The following is a 25,951-nucleotide window of genomic DNA, read 5'->3' as shown; positions in this document are numbered from 1 at the left end:
ACAGAAAGGTATTTTATCCTGGGTGGTAGGTTATGCATGCCCACTTAGGGCTGGACAGTGTCATGGACCTCCACTGCACGTTCTGACTTGTGTCCAGATATCTACTGGATTGGACATCATGTCGTCATACCCATTCTACTATTTACACAAGTTGGTCATCCCGTGAGGGATATCCCAAAAATTGGTCAAGACAAAAACAAGTTAGATACCGAAGATTTTTATGGCTTCACGAAAACGTGCAGGGGGTTTTACCTGCAGGGGATACATGGTTTGCAATCCTGATACTGCCTAGGGTGACAATACCTACTACATATGCGTAGGGGTCACTGTGTGTAGCTGTTTCTGCAACAAACCAGTTGACCAAGTACGGCTGGATTTGGTAGACGTTCTGGTATGGTGGCAGGTTGTGTGTTGTGGAGGGTATGCTGGGTAGGCTATTATGCATCCAGGTGTGTTGCGTTTGTTATGGCCAGTTCCATCAGGACCCATCTGTGGGTATGTTATGGTGCCGTATGTATACATTTGTCTCGCATATTTCCATATTCATATGTTTGTGGGATTGTGTTCTACACTATGGCCTGTCTGATTGTCTTGCAGCTGTTTCAACATGAGGTTGTGTTTCTTTCCACTTCACCCGCTGCCCCCTCATACACCTCCGGTTCACCTTTTCTGCATACGACACAAGTATCGCCTTTGAGGAATTTACCATTAAACACACACTCCTCACACGCAAATTACTCACACCCCATAGAGCACTACTTTGGTTGATGGCCCATGACACGGCCAGAGTTACACACTGACTATGCTACATGTGTCGGGTACCTTTATGGTTGTGTGGACTACCCTGCCATGTTTGCTGTCCACATGCTATACCTCACGCACATAGGTACACGCCCTTACTTCACTTTCATTACTTGGTTGGTGTATCCGGGTACTACCCATTCGACTGTGTCACATACACGTTCGGATTATACAGCTGCCTTCCGGATTTTGCCAGCCTATTCTACTCATTGGTAGGATGGCACCTTTTCCTATGTCCAAGCTATTCCTTACACATGTCCGACTGTTGTGGACATTGCCTCCCCACAATAAACGGTTGTGTTTCCACCTTTTCAATTGTCCACAGTATGACATGGGGTTACCACCTGTCCCACTTTGCGAGGGACAGTCTCTCTTTGGGCAGTTGTGTCCCGACATGTAATTGTCAACATGGCAAATGTCCTGAGATTTTAGGATAACCATATTTCTTATATTTTATGTGATAGTTGCATTAAACAGTTAATTCTGTATCTAAAATACCTAACTGTTATGAGAAACAGACTAAGCAACTAAAATGCTACAGGAATATGCTTTTCTGTAGGCAAAACAGTTATGTTCTTGCCTTTGTACTGGCCGTGGGTATGTGTCGGCCTGTACAGTCTGATGTCTGTACCAAACATGTCCCACTTTGGCCATTTGTAAGGGTGGCAACCCTACTGTGACAGTTGCGGTGAACACAGTATATTTTACAGGCCGACACGTACCCATGGTCAGTTCGGCAAATAGAACTTACAATTCTTGCCTATATCTAAGCTTATTCTTGTAGCATTTCGGTATCTTATTCTGTTTGTTATGACATTTCTGTATTATACATCCAGTGAAATATGTTTAATGCAACTATTGCTGACGTCTACGGAGGAATTATGTCCTATATTCTCTGGACATTTGCCAATTTTACATGTTTGTGTCAGGACACATCTGCCCACAGAGGGACTGTCGCTCGCAAAGTGGGAAAGGTGGTAATCTTGGTCAATGGTACGGATCATACTGTTCTTTTTGGCCTACATATGTCCGTGTTGTTATGACTCGTTTATATGCTCCTTCTGTTTCGTTTACATGCGTATGCTATGTCCTATCACATTTGGTATGTGAAATACGGACATACCTTTTGTATGTGACTATTACATGGCTTGTGGGATATGATTCAGACATACGGTCACTACCTATATCTACATTTCTCCTCGTGTATTTTGTTATGGACACATCTGCACAGCTATGTTCCCTCCCTCAAATTATGGGTCGGCTGGTGACCCTCTCCGTTGGACTGGACATACCTACTGGTGACACGCTAACATCTGATACATTTCACTTCCACATGGTATAGCTATCTATACTATGTTGGACTACAGGCACACGGTTTTCCTGTCATTTGTTCATGGGTAGGGACCCGTTATTCCCTACCGTGCATTTGTGTTTGAGTCTTCATTTTCTGTTCGCAGGGACTCTGCTTTGCATACGTTTCAGTCTCCACGGACACTGATAGGTATGATTACTATTGCTGGCGGAATATAATATTCAGCAGTTTAGGTTGCTCCTCGGAAGCTGACATTGACACGCCTCCCTGCGCAACTTCGATACACCCCTTGCACTCGCGCACATTTCCTATGCACGTGGCTGTGGCGGCTGCGCGCCTTCATTAATATGCATATGGCACGACTACTCCACATCTACGCTGCACGGCCGGTGCAAGCCTTACGCCAGCCTTGCGCCAAGCTTCATGAATCCGGGGGATTGGCTTTGTCCCTGCTCTAACCCTGACTAATATCTCTCTCCCCAATCGTGCTCTCCCCATACTTTGCTACTGTATTGTACTAGGATGCTGACCTGTATTAACCAGTTATTTAACATCTCTCTAGTATCTAACGAGATTTCCTTCTTAGTACTTTATAAGAATTTTTATATTTGCTTTCCTTCTTACTCAAAAAAAAAAAGTTGGGCTTATGCTTTGTTTTCAGTGTTGTCTGCTCTTTGTATTAGAAGTTAGCTAAATAAGTAAAATAAAAGAAAGCATCCACAGATAATCCACCAACAATTTATTACGTTAAGCGCTTTCATCCACTAAATAGCTAGACTTCCTCAGATGTTAGCTAAATCCCATAAAAGACTCTGTATACGTTTTTCCATATTTAAAACCTCAACAATGTTCTGTTATTCATTTTACTATTGTATATATTGTATGTTATGTTGTTGCCTATGCTTGGAGCTTTTCTCCCCGGGCCTCTACTGAAAATGGACATATATCCAGTTAGACTTGCCCGGTCAACAAATGTAAAATAAATAAAAAAATAAATAAATAGGGTCTACCTGATTTTGTCAAAATCCCACAATATTGAATCGCAGTTCATCAACACATAAAATATCGAAATTCCACCTCAACGAAAAGTGGTGCAAGGAAGATCTTCCCAGGGTAAGTGCGATTTGATGATGCGCGATTTGACAAAGTCAGGTAGATCCAGTTCATAACATATTATACCAGTACATCAGGTTCAGTCATCACTGCAAATCATGGATAAAGTATCAACTCACGCAGTGTCTGTAAATGGCTTTTTTAATCACTTTGCATAATTTGCCCTAGCAGTATTTTGCAAATGCACATTTGTAGGCAGGCAAATCAAAAGTAAATATATCAACAAACTTATATAATACTGAACTGAAAATCTTTTAAGAAAGAACAAATACCTGACAGAGTCATCTATGTGCTTTTGAAACATTTACAATTTTGCACCAAGCAGAAATGTATTGTTATTTTGATTCCAATGGTTTCCAAAGCTTTTGAAGTATCACAGAAACATGTAAGATACATGTTGGAAGTCTATTTTTTTAGGTTGGCATACTTTGCATTTCTTCTATTGTAGGTGAATTCAAATACCACAATTTCCAGCTACCCATGTTTCACAAGACTAAATTACCTACAACAGCATCTTCATTCCCTATATATTATACTGCATTTTAAAATCACATATACTATAGGTCACTACAACTACAATTTGTAGAAAACATTCGTGACACCATCTGTAAATCGCTCATTTTAAGTATAAATACGCTGCGTTTATTATACTGCTTGTAATATAGGTGGGCGATACACTGCCGCACTAATACTATTCTGAAATTACAATAGAACATGTTGACTGTATGGAACAAACTTGTTATCATATGTGTAGTGCGCAAAGCCATTTCAGGAATCATAATTTTTATAGTACACATATGAAGAGTCATTCCAACTCCATTAATACACTGATATAGCTCAGCAATGACACGTATGAAAAGGGATCAGAAAAGAAGATAATTTGATTGGTGCTAATAGGATTGTATAACATACACTGAACATACTAAAATAAACTCTAAAATAATAAAATGAACTCTAAAATAAGTCCCTTACAAAGCAACTACATAACAAACAAACAAAAATCATGCAATTTCATAAGCAAAATTACACATACTGTTTCCTTTTTTCTAAAAATAGATATTAATGCACAGCCAGGCTTGTAAGACACTCACACATTGGGCTTACACATTGCAGCACCCTGATTGCCCTGTAATATATGCTTAGCACATGTTCCAATATGTGCTTTGCTTATAAGTTCCATATTTTGGCAAAATCAATAATGCAGATATGCAATAAAATGATGATTTCATTTAGTTCCCAGACCAACACACAATTGTGATATGGTGTTGTTATTGACTTAGCTTCCAGTCCAACACACAAGTGTGATATGATATTATTAATAGTGCTGCAGGAGGGTGTTGTAAGACAGCAGTGATGTACCATTGTAAAGCATCTAACCTTCAGGACAGTATCAGAATACCTTACCTGTCTAGTAACAGCAGCACTTAGTGCCGAATTTGACTCCTCATGCTACTGGTACAACCACTGTCTCACAATACCTCCAAAAATACTCTTCTGGTTAACTTAACAGTATTAAACTATAGCAGGATAGCTTAGTTGTGAAGCCCCAGTACTGGCACTACTGCACAGACGGGCAACTAATATGTTCCTGCATGAAAGCATTACATTTCATTTATGTAGATACAGCTCTGGGCCTGTATCTGTGCTCCTACTGTTGGAGTCTATTGTACATATATATATAGATAACATGATAATTTAGAAGCAGATTAGTTTACAAGCATTGTCCCGCGGTACTGGTGCTGCGGTAGCGTTGTTGCCTCACAGCAAGACGTTGTCCCATTCGATTCTCAGCTAGAGCATCTTCTGTGTGGAGGCATGCGTGAATTTGCGTGCCTTCTTTGAAGGTTGTGCGTCAGGGCTGGTAACTCGGCATGTAAAAATCCACTACCAAACATTACCGGACCAGAGTTCCGCTGTGGTGACCCCTGACCGGGATAAGCTGAAAGACACATTAGTGGACAAGCATTAAACAACAACAAACTTTTTCAGTTTTGCCACGTGATTTTTTTAATCCGGGGACTTAGACCTAACAAGTCAGCATCAAGTACCATAAGTCTCTGGTATAGCTTAGTACCATTCATTCACTGACTCCCATATTCATTCTTCATACTTTCAAGTGGGTAACAGACAGTGGCCTGGAGTTGCCTTACTGTGGTTCATGGCATAAAGGTTCTTGCTATGTCTTAGCCTTGGGACTTAGTAATGGGACATAAAGGGCAAGGACACACCATGATGCAGTTACAACAATCAATATACTTTATTCTGTGTGCATTTGCACTCACTGCAGACCTCTGTGTATGGCCCGGGACATGGTAAGGGCTGCTTTCTACCCATATTCCTATGCAGGGTAAGAAAAATAGTACTTCTGACTCACAGCTCCTCTGCAAAAAACTTTTTCCCAGACTACCCAGTCTTTCTAGACCCCAGCTATGCACCCAGCCTACAGCATCTGGAAAGCTAGGCAAACCCAGATGGCTATATATATCTATATCTATATATGAATATATACATGTGTGTGTGTGTGTGTATATATATATATATATATATATATATATATATATATATATATATATATATATATATATATATATATAGATATAGATATATATTTCAAACAACACAGTCTTCACTGCACAAACCAACACTCAGGTGCACGTAATCTCATACTGCAATTCAAAAGAATTTATTGCATCCAAATGAATTATTACAGAAGCAGTCTGGCTTAAGAACAGAAATCATCACAGACAGGTTTCACCCACTGGCGTCATCAGTGTAATACAGGCATGTATACTGTGGAAGTTTATAAGTGAGCAGTTTTAAAGCAACAGCAACCACCACAAATCACATATATACATAAAATACTTTTTTCTACATATATATCCCTTGTCAACAATCCCAAACAACATAATCACATTAATATACATTGCAGAAAATTGCTTATTCAAGTTAGACTACAGCTTACGACAAGTCGGAACATCAGGAATAAACTAACATTAAAATATTAAATAAATAAATACACATGCTAACTATATTATATTTAAACTACCTCCATTATTTTTTGGTTAAACACATTCTACCAATTTTTATTTAAACACTTAGGTGCTATAATCCCTTTTTTCCCAGCTCATCTGCAGAGTTACTCTCCTGGTCTGCCAACCAGATTTTCATGTCCTCAGGCAAAGTGCTAAGGGCTTGTTCCCTCACCAAAAGGTCTGCCAGCTTTTCAAAAGTGGTGACCTCACACCCAGTCACTTGCCTATGAAAATAAGTGCTTAATTCAGCAATATAATCGCATACACTTTCATGTGTCTTGCGTCTATGCTCACAAAACTTTTTTTTTCTGCAAGCTTCAGGTGTTAAAACATTCCAATAAACATTGTTTAACCTTGTCATAAGTTAAACAATCAATATCAGACAATTCAGAAACAGCAGCTGCAGCTTTACCATGGAGTAAGAATGTCAGGAACTGTACCAAGAGCCCTTGATTAACATTATACTGTATATTGTTTACACACTCTTTCAAATATATGAATGAAACTATCAAAATGATCACTGTCTCTAAACTGTGGAAGAAACTCACTCAACTTTATGCATCTGGGATCCAGTTATTCCTTTCCCTATTACTTCCATGACCCTGATGAATTGTCAGCATCTCCCTCTCATGTTGGTGCTGATTCTCAATTTCTTTGGCCTTCAAATGCCACAGTCTCTCTGCTGAGTCTAATTCCAAATGTTTGGCATCCAGTTCAAGTCTCTTTAATGTTAGATGGGTTTTTAAGTCCTCTGAGGAAAAGGTGAACTGTCCTGTTTCTGAGGGTTGCACATGCCCATCGACAGACAGGTTGTTTTCCTGGTTGCTAGTCCATGCTGTAGCTGCAGCTAAGGCTGAAATAATTTCCTCTTAATCAGGTTAGCATGCACCAGTCCTTTAGCTTTCCACACCTTGGCCAACTAGTTCTTTTCAGCTTTCCATAATCCTCCACCGACATCTTTGCCTGCTTACCCTGATTAAACTAAACTAACAAAAATAAATAAAATTGCTGTGAAAAATGAAACACACACCTTCAGTGGCAACTGCCTACAGGCTATAGAAGTTCAGTTAATATCCACATCACGGCTCACTAATATGTGAAGTCCCTTCCCTGAGCCAGTGATCAAGATGTCTCAATCCTCACCATGGACAATGGTGAGGGACGTTTACTTAGAACAAAATTAGATACACAGACTACTTCCAGATGCAGCTCTCTGCACCAATCACAATTTCCCTTAAGAGAACACAGGGAACACACTGCAGTCCTGGGGCTGGGTTTCCTCTATCTCTCTCACCAGGCCCCACATAAGACTCCCTGCTGACACAGCTATACAGTTAAGACCTTAGCCAGGTGTTCCATGCCAAGTCTTCCACTGCACCCTCAGTGAAATCAGTGCTCTCAGTGTCCCTGTTCAAAGTAACTGACACACACACACACACACACACACACACACACACACACACACACACACACACACACACACTCACACACACAAAAACGCACACACTTGGGAAAGGCACAGATTTACTAGCTCTGTCCCCTCTGCCCAGACTATAAGGTAGATACACCACCACTAGAACACCCAGAAAGACTGCTGCTCTAAGGTTCTTACAAGGGTACCCAATTATACTGAATAAAATGAATACTAATACAAATGGTAATGTTGACCAAACAGCAATGCTTTCAGGAGTGACCACAGTGTCAACAAATAAACAGAAGTACTTTCAAAGATTAAATATTCTCTAAAAGACCAGCCACAATGAAATGTTTAAATATATTTAATAATACATAATAAAGGAAAATACTAAATATCTATTTATAATAAACAGCAGAGTTTCAATCACAGGAAATATTAAAAATAACACAGATTAATAGATTCCTACAGATATAGAAAAAGAGTACTTAACTAATCTCAATTCATTTTCCTGACTGATCTAAAGATTTACTGTCCCCTGGTTCACTTACTAGAGCAAGGCAAGATGAAGTGGATGGGTGATCCTTCTTTATCAGATTTCACAAACAGACTGCCCTGAGACTTCTGTCTCATCTTGTATTAAAACATCATTTCAGTGCTGGATTACAGAATGACATCACATACATATGGTCATCTAACTTCTGGTTCACACACTACCCCCTTTATTAGAAGCTGAACCAGAATCCAACACATATGTGTCATCATACACATACATAGAGCTTTGCTAAGAAGCTATAAAACCATTTCAAAAATGTCCACCCTTCCAGGGTAACAATTAGTTCACCCCTAAGGATAATACAATAGGATTCCTAGTCCTGTTTTTTACAGACATTTCATGTCTGGCTTTAATTAGAACTGTAAGTTATAATTTTTATGGGCTAAACCAGGTTATTTAATTTGACTATTTTTCAAAGTTAGCTAAACTGACATTAACTTCTTGCAGTATCCTCTGTTACAATATATTCATTTCAACAGTTACAATACAATCTGACATACAGGTGTATTTCTTTTCTGTCCAGTAGGACCCATTGTTGGCACATATTTAATACAAGCAGCTTTACAAGTACATTTTCAACACAAGCACCTGTACAAATCAGTTTGATATACAAATGACATATAATTCTTTACAAAGCTCCAGCTAGCTGATATATGTTACACATCCACTGTTCTACTTCTCCTGGCATAGCTGGCAATACCTCACATAATCACGGGGTCTATATGACATAGCAAACGTCTTGAAAAATTGAAAGTCATGATCAAGATCATATTTTCAACTTTCTGAAAAGTTGAAGCATTTGTATGGAGACTGTGGTACAGAGGATATTAGGGAATTTACCCTTTTCCTCACTGTAGAGTGATCTCAGAGTTGGTATATATAATTTCCTAGGGATATGGGGGTACATGGGAGCTTCCCCCTTGCAAAAATGCAGATTCTTACTGTTTTTCTTGTTTTTGATTTTTCAGAAAGTTGAACATATGTTCTCAACCATATGACTTTCAACTTTCCGAAAAGTTGACAATGTCATATAGACCCATCCAGAGACACCTAGGAAGCCATACTATACCTGAAATGTTCATCTGCCATGAATGTGTCTATAACTTTTGCATTTTAAGTAAACCCCATCCTTTGGCTCTAAAATGTTAACTTTTGTTAAATTATAAATTGTTGTTGTTGTTGTCTTTTTCGGCTTTTCCCGGTTAGGGATCGCCACAGCGGAACTCCGGTCTGCTAATGATTGGCAGTAGATTTTCATGAACACCGAGGTGCCAGCTCGACGTTCAACCTTCAGCGAAGGCACGTTCATTTATGCATGTCTTTTGAATGCTCCCAAACCGCGGGGAGGACATGGAGACTCCACACAGAAGGCACTCCCCTCACTCCAGATGAGAATTGAACGGGAGACCCTCTTGCTCTGAGGCAACAACGCTACTGCTGCACCACTGCGGATTGTCTTGTTAAATTATAAAGCAAACAAATTAAGCATGGTAGTATATAATGGTTGCAAATAACATCTTTTCAAGCACCATTAGATGGAACAATTTATTCTTCAATAAAATGGTACATTTTGGATTTCTACAGGTAGAGTGACCTAAGAGTTGATTATATTAATGAATGGTATGATACAAAGCCCCTTGTGGGAGTTGGGTCTATTGAATTTCCCCCATTTAAAAATTATACCTGAAATTTCTCTTCAAGATCCATTTCTTGAACATATGTATCATTCACAAAGATATAATGTGCTCCCACATCATTGAGCCATTAAGCATAATGCTTGATTGCTAAATTTTCTATACACAGATAAATAAAAGCACATGTTTTTGTACATGTCTGGACAAATAGTTGAAAATCTAGTTTTTGAACTTTTTATCAATCAAAGTCTTTCCTGTTTGCCCATGCTAGAACACAAGCTGTAAAACATGCCTTTGTTCTCATTATAGAAAACTACATTACAACAAGGAATGCATCAGAATTTCAAACTCATACATTACATGACTGACATGATTCTAAAGGCCAGCCAGTCAAGTTAATAGGCACATTATAAAAAAGCAAATAAAAAAAGCAGTAGAAGATAGAGTAGTTTTTGTTATCTCGTAAACAGAGACAAGAACTTAGAAGCAGAGGTACATAGGTAAAGAGAAACCCAGACTAGTGAAATATGAAAATATATGGATATGAATTTTTTTTCAATCTTCTACAGTCGTTTTCATGTGAAACCTATTCTTTCTCACCTACATTAATACATCATAAACTGATATGCAATAATGTGATGATATTATCATACAAAACTTCTCTTTGATACAAAGTTCATATAACCAGATGTGAAGCCTGCCATCACCCACTATCACCTGATCATTAACTCATGCATAGCTTAGTAATTGCCCTCTCATACTAAACTACAGTATAAGGTCAAATGCATACAGCAGATTGTTTTATTCTGATAATATGAGGCAAAAATGTGGGCATTCTGCAAATATCTGGACACGAGAGGCATGGTGTGTGTGTGTGTGTGTGTGTGTGTGTGTGTGTGTGTGTGTGTGTGTGTGTGTGTGTGTGTGTGTGTGTGTGTGTGCATGTGTGTGTGTGTGTGTGTGTGTGTGTGTGTGTGTGTGTGTGTGTGTGTGTGTGTGTGTGTGTGTGCGCGTGTGTGTGTGTGTGTGTGTGTGTGTGTGTGTGTGTGTGTGTGTGTGTGTGTGTGTGTGTGTGTGTGTGTGTGTGTGTGTGTGTGTGTTTGTGTGTGTGTGTATGTGTACGTGTGTACGACTGGGTGTGCATGCACATATGTGTCTTTGTGTCTATGTGTGTATAGTGAGATACAGTAATTTATATGAAAGCACATCAAGACAAAGAATATAGACAGCAGGACTAGAAGACTTATTGACTGAAACAGGCAATACATGACAGCAGTTCAGGATAAATAATATTGATTGGACTGATGATTATGCATTAGTGTTTTTTCTACACAATAAAGCACAGTGTGTATGTTTATGTCTATATCCCAGGTAAGGAAATGTGAAGAGCAGGAGTTGTTTCAGTGCTTATACATTTTTCATATCCTTTCAGATATTGCATGATGTTTTGGATTTCTTAATTCCAAAAATAAGGAATTCTAAGACTGAAGTCTTGACCTACATTGCAGCCATACCTTGTGGTATTGGGGTGATCACTTCTCAATTCCAGAGAAAGATGCCTTGACCCTGCACCCCCAAAATTGCTGTTCTAATACCTGTGTGTGATAGCATCTAGGGTATAAAAATGATTAAAACCCTAAATTCAATGTTTTGGAATTCTAAGACCTAAGTAAGTTTACATTTCCCTTCCTCTCTCACATTGTTTTAACTGCCTTTGAGCATCACAACAATATTTACTTTAGATCCTCTAATAATAAGAATATTTTGAAACTTCTGATCATGCAGCAGACAAAAAACAGGTAATTCAAGCATTATGACACCTTGGCTGATGTTTAATAATATTATTTGAAAATCTAACATTTCTAATTGAGGCTGCTAAATCCACACTTCTGAACATAAACAATTCCATGCCTTCTTCCAAACCATACTAGGACTCACAAAAGAAAGCCTTTACCTCACTAACCCATTGAAATAGATGTATTGCAAATATGAGTTATGACTATGGATATTAAGCCACTGACAGAGGCAGTTGCTATAGTCCCTCTGCAAATAAATAAATACTTTCAAACATCATAACATTGTGACATATAAAAACAAACACTTATAAACCATATGTACGCCTGTACAAATGTTTTATAATTTTACTTAATAAATAAATCAATACACAGCCATATTTAGACTTCAAGATCACCCTGAATGAATTAGTGGCCAAGACGGGAGCCTTACAACAGTAGTCATGGACATTTAGAAGTGGCTGTCAGAATTTGGGACACAAACTGACTTCTTGTTAAAATAAAACTAATAAAATACTTGAAATGATCAAGTAAATAGGGCATGGCACAGCAAAGTCCATTGTCAAGAAAATCAAAAAAAACATTGAGGGCAACACTAAAGCAGAGGCCATGTAACAGAGGTTGTCATTACTTGCTAAGAAGTTTTTGTTGTATTATAATTTTTTGAACTGTGAGAAATGAAAAGTGGTTATAGAGAATTATACAATGACCCCCCATTAACATTCCAAAACGTGCACGCTGAATGGTCAGCCTGCACATTGTAAATCAGACTTATACTAATATACTAATGGAAAAAGGTCCGGTCGCCCAGACTTTTTCCATTAGTATGTCTTTTTTTTAGAGCAATGTAGAACGCAAGATCTCTGTTGCTTTTTAGAAACTATCTCGCTATGTTAAAGGAGTTTAATATAGCGAGACAGTTTTAAAAAAAATTACGGAGATCTTCCTTTCTCTTATTGCTTTTTTTAAAGCTGTCATGCTATGTTAAATGGGTTTAACATAACGAGACAGCTTTAAAAAAGCAACGGAGATTCTCCATTGCTTTTTTTAAAGCTGTCTCGCTATGTTAAACTCCTTTAACATAGCGAGACACTTTGTAAAAAGCAACGGAGATCTTGCTTTCTCCATTGCTTCCACCCACAGCTCTGATGTACTGCATAAGCGTACGCATGCGCAGTACATCAGAACTGCCACAGAATACCAGACAGCTGCGGAAGGGCAGCACGGAGGCATTATACAATGCCATTATTTAAGAAAAGTAAGTTTTTTTTTTCTTAATGTCGTTGTATAATAGCAATAACCCACTTCTGGGTATTGTAATGCTGGATTTACCCATGGTTGTCTTTGTTTGGCCACTCAGGCTTCGCCCTCGTGACCAATCCACACCAACCGTGGGTAAATCTAACATGACCCACACCCAGGCATAGGTTATTGCTCAAATATATACTAGTTTTGAAAATGACATATCTTAAACTATCCCTTCTTCTCTGAGGTAAAAAGATTTTGGTGTTGTTATATATAGGTAGTAAGGAAAAGTTTTAAATGTGTAACAGCAGCTTTTGAAGTTCACTGTTATTTGTTTTAAATAACAATTACATTTTAATAGTTTCAGGACTCAACAGTACTATGTCTCAAACTCTCATTAAGGAGCCCTTGTGAAGTATCTTGAGTTCTAGAACTGTATGACTGAAACAGCACACTGTGCTCTCACTCCAAAACTGTAATCACTTAAAGAAACTCACAGAACACTAGTGAGTAGTATTCCTGAACTTTCAACAATAGCAGAAGGTTCTCAGAAGCAGCATAGCATTCTGTACCCTTTGTTTACCGGAAGAGGATAATTAGGACAGACAACAATTACTCTGTATAAGGACTGCAGCAAAGGAAAGCCTTTGTCAAATTGTTCAGAAACCTTCAACAGAAGGAAGTCAATTTTGGTCCATTGTACTCTGCCAGACTACACGGTTGCCCAGTTGTAGTAGTGACAGAGATGACAGACGCAGCCTCCCTTCTTGTGCAGCACAAAGAACTCTCACTTCTGGAGGCAGAAAGTATAAAACAAGCTCCCCAGTCGGGGAATGGCACCCCGCAGTGGAATTGCAACTGGTAGAAAATGAAACGGAACAAACATGCAGATGAAGATATGAATTTATTTGTGCCCTTTGATGTTCACACAGTACAAGACACTTTCTAAGGAGAGCTAGGTTCCACAGCAATCTAGATTTAGAAAAGGCTCTATGTGCTTCTAGTAGGGTTTTTTTTCTTTTTTCCTCTATCTTCTGTCTATTCTATGACCACTTGGGTAGTCTGTTGGCCAACAGCCAGATGGCATTTGGAAATCAAGGGGGTGCGACATTGGATATAGATGTGTTATTAAGGAGTATTTTATTTACTGCAACTTTCTAAAATAGTTTACTAAACAAGCATGACTTATTCCTGTCACAGTGCAGAAAACATATGCATTTGTTTCTGTCATGTTGATGAGCATTAGAGTGAATTATAGTAGGCTGTTTATGGCAAGAGAAGACGTTTATGCTAGTATCTTGAAACATCAGTATGACAGATGTCCACATTGAAAAAAGACCAGAAAGCTTAAGCACTTGAAGATACTCCATTGTGAATTAATGTCCTCCAAGATTCAATTTTAAATAAGGTGGAACACTCCAAGTAACATACACTACTGGATTATTATGTTATGGTATCCTCCGACTTTACAAAGAACCCTGAAGAAGTCAGACATGTCAAATAGTGCTGCTGGTAGTTTCAGGACTGTACAGCGTATACATGTTGATAGCGCAACTGTGGCAGTGTTCAGGATAACAATAGGGAAACTGTTCATGCATGTGTTGTGCTGACTATATCTTAATTCCCTTTTCTCAAAATCATATGCTGGTTTTGCTAGGGTGGTGGTGTTTGCACATGGGCACCTGGCAATAGAAGGGTAATTTAATGTCCTTTAAAGTTGTAATAATGTCTGTAACTCCTTGACACATAAAATATTTTGCTTTGTAAAATGTTAAACTAGGTGTATAGCAATGTGGAGTTAGCAGATTTAGGAACCTTAAGTCTGTCAGGAAGAGTGCTTTATACTAATTAGACTGAGGTCCACCAGCGTAACTTGCAGAACTGACTGATTTTTGTAGCTGCAGACACACTACCCAGTGGACAGTATTCCATCTGTGCAGGCTATAATGCCTTCCATACTTTTAGAGCAACCTTTGTGCAGCAGGTAATAAAATGAGGGGGTGTCTCAATCTTCATGCATGAGAGAGTCACATCAAGATTGATAAAGCAACATGATGCACTAGAACTTCTTCATGTCTAAATTACCATTCAGAAAGGTCCCATACCATATATTAGCTATCTATAATGCTCCCTCCATGAACCAAAAAAGCCACAACACCTATCTACAGGAACTATAATCACTCAATATACTGAAGACCATTGTCCTAGGTAATCTAAACTATCCAAATATAGAGTGGGAAAAGTATACCATCACTATTGCGTAAGCACAGAGATTCCTAGACTTTGTCGATAGAAATGGCCTGGAACAATTAGTCAGAGTACACACTAGAGAAAACAACATTGTCTTTACCAATATGGGAGCATCTTGCACCATCCATTCCATATCACTGTCCCTTGTTAGATCTGATCATAAAGCTGTCTCATTCAAAATAAAATTGAAACCAGAGGCCATGTCCACCCATGGTACCTTTAGAAACTGCTCAAAGATTAATTAATTACTCCTAAATGATACTCTTGCAAGCTTCAAATCCACACCAAACCCTGAAAGTTATGCTGTTTATAAGGAATCGTACACCTCCAAACTGTGTTAGAATATAAACAAAAGTACAGATGCAGCTGTTCCCTGCAGGAACGAGCACATGATGAAACTATAACATCAACAAGCTATACAATAAAGGGAAAAAATATTGGTCAAAAGTTAAAACCATTAATTTCCAGAATAAAAGAGCTCTCATCGTTGAATCAAACAAATGGCTCAGGTGCCTAGTTAAGCCACATTTAAGGATAAGATAGCCACCCGAGCTAAAGATAATCACAAGGTCTTTTTGTATGTTTGAAATGTCAGGCGCACAATGCAGCAATGCAATGAGCTGATTATGAGTGATTCGACATTCACTGAAGCTGAAGATGTAGTCAATCTGTTAGCTGATAAATTCATCTCAAACTTTACTCCTCTGCCCCACATCTGCCTCACAAGAAATACCTGAAACTGATAATACACCTCCAGCTATCAAAATTTAAAAGTCCTAAAAACATTTTCAAAAGCTAAAAATACAGCATCGATGGGTCCTGATAATATCACTGGATGTATCCTGAACAACATGAAGCATGATTTAGCTAACACTGCACAACCTCAACCTCAAGAAAGGCTTTGTACCAAACAAATGAAGAACAGCAACAGCCAACCCTCTGCAGAAGAGAGGACCCTCTACTGATCCAGGTAATTACAGACCCATAAGGCTGGCCAACCTCTTATGCAAAGCCATAGAAAGGATTATCATGGAGTTAATTAATAAGGACATAGGGAACCTCCAAACACTGAATCTGTCTGAGTTCACATTTGTCAAAGGTTGTGGACTTATTTGAAAGAGTCACCAAGGCAATAGATGAATGTAGAACATTGCACACCACATACCTTGACCTGACCAAGGCATTTGACACAATCCTTCACTCAGGCATAGTAGAAAAGTTAATCAAACTACAAATAAACCACCATGTCACCCACTGGATTGCCAACTGGCTGACAGATAGAAGGCAAGAGAGCAAAATTGGTGAAGCTACCTCCACAAAAAGAACAGTCATCTTTGGAGTTCCCCAAGGCTCAATGCTGGCACCTCTCCTGTTTGATAGCTACTTCTCTAAAGTTAAAGCCAATACTAAATGACACTGGCTGACTAAATTTGTGGATGGCTGTGAGTTGGATGCAATTATAGAATCCCTAGAAGATTTATCCATCCTGCGAGAAGGATTCTCTGAAACAAATAGCACAGACTAGAGCTAAATTCCAAAAAAATGTATTATCGTATCATTTGGTAAATCATCTCTACCAGGGGACTACCACATTGAGAATGCACCCGTAAGAGTTGACACAGTCATTTAGGATTTGGGAATTTATGTAGACAGCAACTTGACCTTTGACCAACATGTCTCCACTGTGTTAAGGAAATCCTTCCAAATTGCACAGCTTTTAAGAAGGGGATTGTTTCTAGGTCCAGAGATGTCATTGTCCCCATCTATTCAGCCCTCATAAGACCAGTCATTGAGTATAACACCCCCCTTTTGCATGTATCTGTCCGGATATTTCCAACAGCTGGAATGCCCACAGAGATGCCCTATAAAAAGGATACATGCCGTAAACAATTTGCCATACATGGACTTTCTCAAAACCCTATCACTATACTTTGTCTCTTACAGACTGCTAAGAGGTGACCTGTGCTTTGCATGCAAGGCATCCTCTGACCCAGCTCTGATGGATCTACTGCACATCGGGAAGTCAAACAGCATTAGAAATACTTGATCCAGGGATCTAAACCTCTTCTGCAACATAAACAGAATGGAATGGAGGAAACAGGTATATCTCACAGAGGATACCACTGCTCTGAACAGATTCCCCATCCATGTAAAACAAAGATCACTCCTGTCTGTATTAAAGTTCACTTGGACATATGGATGACAATTTGGAAATTTACTCCAGGGCTGCCACCTACTCTACTTATGGACAGAACAAGCTACTAAATGATAAATACCACAGTTGGGGCCTTGTAAATATCCATGGCATCATCCCCATTATGATCATTATGTGTAATATGAATCAAGTCCATGAAGGGGTAAGGAAAATTGAAACACCATATGGGTTGGGAAATTTGGCTAGGCTTAAAATGACCCATGATAGATAGCCTAGTACTAACATGTGAACCTAAGTGACAATGTTTTTGTTTTATTGGTGCATTAATGTTTTAGCTATGGTGCTTTCTGTACCTTATCCAGCTGGCTATGTAAGACACTGATAGTTACTGGCATAGGTCACTAAGAATTGAAAATTTCATGAAATATTTGAGTATATGGCTAAAAATGTATGATGAAGGATGGTTTCAAGAAGGTCATGAATTTTGTTGTGAACTAGTGGACCAACATCTAGTGAATGGTGGCAAAATGGAATGAATAATATTACAGCTATTGATGATCTGCTGTTTCCACCCATGCTGCATGATGATATGGTGGACCAGAGTATAAGGCCTTTGTGCAGACAGTTCCTGCACAGGCACAGTGTTCTTCAGATATAAAACATCTGTATCAGCTGATAGACCTGAGTGCCTTTTAATGTCCTTCTACCACCCACTCATGAAGGATGGAGATACTGCTAAGAATAATAAGTTTATGAAAACATCATCTCACATAAAAGACCTGAATCACACTGGGTGTATCCATCCTCTGACATATTTTTTGAATCAGTTATTCAGGGTTTGTTACTCTGTGGGTCAGAACAGTCTATGTGTGAGTAGAGGTACATGGCAAGGATGAATACCCCTCTTGACTGAGAACAATCTCTAGGCACCTTTCACTAAGCAATAGTTAAGTGAGGGCTGGGACCAGAATTTTTTACTGAAGAAATGTTGCAAGCATGGACAAAATATGCAGATAATAAATTGCTTAACGTTCATCAAAGATATGTCTTTGAAAGTGGGCAGCTTTCACATGACAGAGGAGAATGATCCTTCCCCCATTCCTAGAAGACTTGTATAGTCTTGTTATTGCCTAGAATAGTGTAGCTAGAGTGGGACAAAGGGGGCAATTGCCGCACAAAGTATTGGAGTGCACAATTGCTCATTTGATCCGTCATCCCAATTCCTGATCACTCTTTAGTGCAATACCTGTTTTTAAAAGCCAGTATTGCATTTGCAGTCAAACCTGAGAGCTGTACCGCTCCTTGTTTGATCTAACAATACAAAAAAACTTTTTTTTTTAAATAGAAACCTGAGCTATGTAGTGCTTTGTGCAGGTATAAATTGTAGCAACTGCTTGCTGCAGTTTGCTACAGTTTAAAAGAGAAAAGATTTTCTTTTTTTTTTTAAACGAAAACCTGAATGGTGTAGCACTCCATGCAGGGTATGCAGTATAGCAACAGTTTGTCACAATTTAGAAAAGAAAATATATATATTTTTTAAGTTTACTAAAATAAGAGGAGGAAGGGTCAGAGGCAGGTTGCAGAAATACGACCCAATTGGCTGGAGCAGGAAGGAGCATGTCATGTAGGCCACCTGGTTGGTGTGCCAGTAGAATGAGCGGACTATTTTTTTTTTTTTTTGGACTTCACTTTAAGAACTGAGGGGTTTGGCCATTTGTTCATGGTACTGGCACAGGGCATTGGTTGAGCCAGCTACACTTCTGATTGCCTAACCCTTGAAAAGACTCTCAGATACTACAGCATTAGGAACCTGTTTGTATATTATAGTATACTTATGACAACGTGGCAGAACCAAGTCAAGATAATGGTTTGTTCTGTTACTCACCTAGACTAGGCTTGGTTTCATACCCGACAAGCAGGTCAGAGACAATATATGTAGAGTACTGCGTGTCCTGACCTGTGCCAGAAGTGTTGTGACACCATTACAGGTCCTGTAAAAGCCTTCTGTAAGCTTTTTGCATGTTCCAGGTACTGTCAACATTTGGATTCCCACAGCTATTTATTCATAGGGTCAAGAAGGTCAATATTGTTTTTTTTTTTTTATTTGATTGTTTGTTTTTTGTTTGTTTGTTTATTTGCTTGCTTGTTTGTTTGTTAACCAGATGACCAATCTGATATGGGACCATTTTCAGCCACAGCCCATTCCAACTGGCAAGAACAGCCATATTGAAAAGTAGGTTTAAATAAAATATGTAAATAGGAATAATATATTTACAAAAGCCATAATATATTTACATACAACATAATACAGATCTACATAAGACATATGCAGTACATCATAATCAGGAATTTATGTAAACATCTATAATGACTATTTAAAAGCAGAATGTATCCACAAGCAGAAATTAAATGAGTGCTTCTAAGTGAACTGTATACAGAAGTACTGTACCTTACTGCTAGCATCCAATAAAGACAGTTTGATCCTCTAAAGGATGTGCATTTAAACTCCTCCTACTTCAAATGTTTATTTTTTCTTAAAGTTCTGTAGACTTTGCCTCACTGTTAGTTTACTAGGTAGATTAAGCGCCATTAGGTTCGTTAAGTTCTAGCTGATACATTACGATAAGCTCTCAGATTTTTACTCATTTTCTATTTCGATTTGATACCTCGTGGGCATGCCCTGTGTCACCAAATCCTGATAAAATGATTGAAAATAAGATGTCAGAGTGTGCTTACACCCAGATGAAATTATCAGGTTGACTCAAATGTTTCACACCAGCAGTTATTTTCATAAACATAGCCATTCTGTCAATATCTGCAACCTCCAAGGGAGGGTGGGTAGGAAGACATAAAAAAAGGTACGCAGTTCTCTTACCTGCTACAAGTATTTTTATATCTAAAGACCAAAGGGCATTGTCAGAATTGCCTGATGGTAATAAAAATCCAAGAGTTTTTCAAACAGCATAGGGTTGGAGTGTACCAGGGACTAGTGATTATTAATCAAATTGCTCATAACAAGTTTGTCACAATATCAAATCTTGGGGATGCTCTATCAGTAGAGGGGGTATTGCTTATGGTCTTTGGATGAGTCCATGCTTGCAAGAGATATATAAGTAAAAAAAAAAACACATGATCTGTGGAATTGGTAGTTTCCCCCCGAAATATTTAGGGGTGCCTATTACTAGCAATTATTCACTTATACAGATGAATGGCTGTAAGGAGACAAGTAAATGCCAAGATAAGTATCCTGCTTACTGATAAATAAGTGAATCATATATTATGAAACACAAACTTTACTCTCAAGGTATTTCTGAGTCCAAAAAGGTTGCACCTTCTTATCTCTGCCATGCATTACAGTTAGAAAGGGAGATAATAAATGTCCCATTTTGCATCCCAGAGTGAGTATTAAACCAATTGTTAGGAGCAAGTTGGGAGGAGGGCTATAATTTGAACTGGGACATACTTATTGATAAGCCATCTTTACATCTGCACACTATGGCTAGCCATTGGTTCGAAGCACTCTGGGAAATGGCTGAGCATCATACCCTAGTAAATATAGATATAGGAACAAACATTTCATGATAATATTGTTATGTTAGATATTTTCAAATAGCTCAAGTTACCAATGAGCAATATTAGATATCTTCTATGGCAATGAGTGATTTCCAGTTTCAGTAGTTTAAAAGTTAACTTCCATTCTGACAGAAAGAGTAACATTGGTTTTATTATTGCCATGACACAGATTGCCTGGGAAAGTGTAACTGGAGTGGTATTATGTTAATGACCTGCTACTAAAAAGGTCTGAGTAGAAGAAAATGGATAACTAAATGATGATTGGTTATGGCTAGACACAGATTTGCATTTGGGCAGGAAGAATGTTTGTATACAATAGCATAAAATCAATAAAGGGGCAAGATTCAGTGCTAGAGGAAATGTATGGGTCATCTGGACTACATTAAATGATAATTAGGTTATGTGCTTTCCTGGATATACAGTAGGTGAAAATCCAGGACTCAGAAGTTGTAATTCATAGGGCCACAAAGGATGGGTGTTCATCACTTACCCTGGCATTAAAGACAAGAATGAAGAATTTAGCTGCAGAATATTAACCAGATTCATAATTCAAACAACTCCTGATCATCATGCTACATTCCTTTTTCCATAAGGACAGTAACTTTCCTCATTTCATTGGGCACATAGTTTCTTTAATGTTCCCTACTGCTCCTGTGCAGTGCTGGAGGTCAGCCTGAAAATGACCGCCTCTGGTATCCACACTCTACCCCAGTCAATAAATGATACATAAATAAACAAATAAATAAATGTTTGTGGGGACTGGACACAAAGATTTGCAAAATGCCCTAAATCAGGCCCCTTCTGAGGGGAAGTGGTAAAGACATGTTGATCAATTTGGGTCTGTGAATTAATTTTATCAAATTGTATAAAGTTGTTACAGGTTTCCCTGCCTTATATAGTGCCTTTTTATTAAGCAAGTCAGTTATTGGGTTTACTGACCACTGACCACCACTGGAGCATTAAGTCATTGAGGTAGATTGATCCCTGGGATTGACCCAATGACATAATTTCTTATTACAGTGTTATTTCCATGCAGCTATTAGCATCACTTAAAGGAAAAAAGGTTTGAATGAGGTTATAATATAGGGGACATACGAGAAATATGTGAATAACAGCAGAAGCAAATACAGAGAACAGCACGGCTAGAAACATCTTAAAAGTCTGTCTGATGCAGAAAAATCACATGGTAGGATATTCACTTAAATATCTTTTCAATATCACTGAATTTTGGTTTTGATGACACACATTGTATACATACACCTAACTAGGACTCCCTTTCTCTTCTGTGTTCCAAATTTCCTTTCCTGCCCCACCCCCACCCCTAGTCTGATTTGTTTTGTTTTTATAGGAATAGTTTTTTTTTCATTCAAAGAAAGTTTAACATGAAAAGCACTTCACTTAAGAACCTACTCATATTAAGTTTCTTTACAATAGGACTGTTTTGCTGCTATGACAACAAAACAATATACATGATAGCATATAGAGATGAAAAAAGGCATTAAATTATGAGAAAACAGACATTATGCATGCAGTAGGCAGGGAAGGGAATGTGTTGCCAGTACATACCACGTAAGCAGATGTTTTATTAAAAAGTTTCAAAAATAAAATTGAGCTGCTTCTAAAGCTTCAAATACAAAAAATATATATAAATAAAAAGAAAATTGTGCATTTAAAAGGCAGTTGTGTATAAACCAGTGTATAATGTTAAGACTAGAATCCATATATTAGTACATCACAAGTATTTATTGCAGAATTATTGTCTCTCAGTGGATGAAAAATGAAGGTGATACAAAGCAATTAAAGCCAAAACCTCACTGTTGTTCTTAAGAGCATATTTTTGCACAAATAGTCAAGCAGAAATGGCAGAGCAAAAGATATCTGAATAAAATATATGAAACTTCACAGCTGTAGTCAGGTAAACGCATGTTATGAACCAAGACCTACGATTTACATTTACATGTATCTACTATAGTTGCAGCTCAGATAAGGCCATGCAACAGAATAAATGTCTGGCTACTGTGAACTGTTTGTAAAAAGTAAACAACATACACTACTGTATGTGATATTAGCAGCTTGAAGCACTCATCACTGAAAAAAAGAACAGTTACCTAAGTAAATGCAAAAATAATAGATTTGATCTCCAAACATGGCAATACTAAGAAAGATAAAAGCAATGAAAGGAAATTTCAAACTTAAAAATACACACTCCTTTGGAAATTAAGGCAGTGATATTGAAGGTTTCAGCTATTGTCTTTTGCATACTTTTCAGTGTATAAAATTAAATACATCCAAACTTGTTTGTTTCATTAAGACATACTACTTTACTGTTCCTGGTTTTCTGGAATGTACCTAATTTTAGCACATTTTCTTCTGCCCTCTTAAAACTGCCATTTTTTGAGGAATGTTGATGGATTACTCTTAAATAATGACACTTGTACACTTCTTTTAATTTAGAAAAATGTATTTAAAGTTCTATCTTTTCATTCCATTTTATCACAGTTTATTATGAATAAACAAAAAACTCACATCAATTAACAGTTAACACTCAAAACAAGCAGATGACCAAATGACTTTGTTTTCATATATAAACAAGCTGGCTAAGTTGCTATTAGACTGCTCCAAATCTCACCTACACACACCTTGCATACTCTGTCTGCCACGCCATTTTAAGTACCACGCAAACTCAAAGGTAAAGAGAGCTAGAGCCTTCCACTGGTATCAGATTAATATAAGGTACCAACATTTGTTTTAATTGCAACCAGTAATAAAAACCAAAATGTAGCAGCTAAATTTTCAGATAAATCCGTAAAAAACACAGGTGGAAAAATATTAAAATGAATAATAGAAGGTTTGACCATAAGTAAAATGTTTGTGCTGAAGTAAAATGGGTGAAAGACCCACACCACATTATGCAGGTTAAAATATCACTAGCAAATGTATTTCTTTAACTCAGTATAGAATCGGTAGCTCTATACAGTATGTCATATATATCTGTAACTCTATATATTATATCATATATATCTCATCCTGATTTAATAATTCCACTTCTGGTACTAAGGATCAGGGACAACAGAGAATGTCAGTTTGTGTTTTGAAAGAAGAGAAACTAATTTTTCGGGGACACTTGGGTACATTATGGCAGGTAGCAATTAATAAGCTTTAGTGGAAGGTTTGTATGCCAATAGTGAGCATGTTGTCAGATTCAGACTACTACTAATAAAGATATAGCATACAAAAACTGCAGCTGTGATAATAGGCATAATTAAATATTGTTCATCCAGCCATTCTTGAATTAATCACTTAACTGAGTTTGGGATCAGGGGAACTAAGGCCTATCCCAGCTATTAATCTGTGTAAAGCAGAGAAATTAATGCTGAATAGGATGCTAAACTCTTGCAAAGCAGAAAGACAGAAAGACAGCTACATGTACACATACTCTTTGTGAAACACACAAACCCACACACACACACACACACACACACACACACACACATATGCACATGCAAAGGCATACACACATGCACGCACAAAGGGACGCAAGCGTGCACACATTTACAGACACACAAAGGCAAGCACACACACACACACACACACACACACACACACACACACACACACACACACACACACACACACACACACACACACACATACACAAACACACAGGGACATGAGCGTGCACACACATACAGACACACAAAGGCAAGCACATACACACATACACATGCACATACATAGGCCCATACATACACAAATCACTTAGAGCATTCCTTTTTAACAAGGAGGAAGCTGCACCACTCAGTAAAATCCCATGCAAGCACACACACACACACACACACACACACACACACACACACACACACACACACACACACACACACACACACACACACACACACAACACACACACGTGCTGCAGCATTCAGTAAAATGCCATGCAAGCACAAGAAGAACATGCAGATTCTGCACAAATACCACCCCGGGTGAAAAATGAAGACCCAAGTACTGCAAGGCAGAAATTCTAACTGATGCACCATTGTGCCTAAAAACAAAGGACCCACCAGTATAATTGCAGAAACAGTATTTCACTTTGAGGACCACTATTTCAAACCTTATTCAATCACGCCAGGCAGAGCAAACAGGCTTTTGACAAGAGCATTTTAAATGAGAGCAAATACCCCAAGCACCTTCTTAACTAATCTACCTACTTCCACAGTCACTGAACCTCAAAGCACAAGTTTTACAGTTTCTGCTAGAAGCCCATTCAATATAACAGGCACAACTGAATGGGCTTTGACAAAGGAGTCTATGACAGAAAAAACAAATGAACAAACAAAAAAAAACTGAATTGCTGGTGTTATTTTAGAGAACAGCAACCACTAGTAAAACAGACTGGTAAACAATAGTTATAAAACACTTCACAATGTGGGCGTAATTCTATGTATTATTTAATCTCTCCTCCTTCTCAAAGACAAAAAGGTTAAGGTGAAAAAGAATTACTGTTGTAAAAGAAAGTGAAGTAGGTCCAGATCAACAAAAATGCCATTCACCTATTACTTATAAGATAGCATGTTTGTTCTCCTGTAGCAAAACTTCATTTTTGACAAACTGCATCACAGAAAAGTATGGGTTTCTGCAACTCATGTCTGTTATCTTAATGTGATCTGCTCTTCATGAAATAAATATGCAGGAAAGCAAAAGGAATGTACAAAACAAGCAGAGGTCAACCTTCAGCTCCACAGTTTTCATGTCAGTTCTGTCCTTGCTTCAATATACACAAAGCATAGTAAACATGCAGCACATGAGAGGGATTTTCTTTCCATCAGTTTGATGTATAAACCTGGCATTTAGGCTACACAAGAAGGATTGGTGATTATACATTAGTAGTCCAAGAACCTTAATTACTATGAAAGACTAATGATCATGAAAAGCAGATTCATCAGGTACAGACACACAGTTATGTGTTAGGCTATTGTACTCTGCAAACAAAAGAATTATTTGTCATGCTTGTGCAAATATTTCATTCTTTGTCTCTCACTGCACTGCATAGTGGCAGCAATCTGGCATATAACT

At 38.1% G+C, this 25,951-nt stretch overlaps 1 protein-coding gene across 1 annotated transcript in view; it reads right to left on the bottom strand.

The window, feature by feature from the left end:
- Window positions 1-25,951, bottom strand: part of AIG1 (androgen induced 1) — a 1,942,198-nt gene that overhangs the window by 1,915,836 nt on the left and 411 nt on the right. The gene's annotated exons all lie outside the window — the stretch shown is intronic.

Source organism: Protopterus annectens, chromosome 1.part0, assembly GCF_019279795.1.
Source record: "Protopterus annectens isolate FY-2018-M chromosome 1.part0, PAN1.0, whole genome shotgun sequence".
Lineage (NCBI taxonomy): Eukaryota > Metazoa > Chordata > Ceratodontiformes > Protopteridae > Protopterus > Protopterus annectens.
This window is presented reverse-complemented; position numbering and strand designations above follow the sequence as displayed.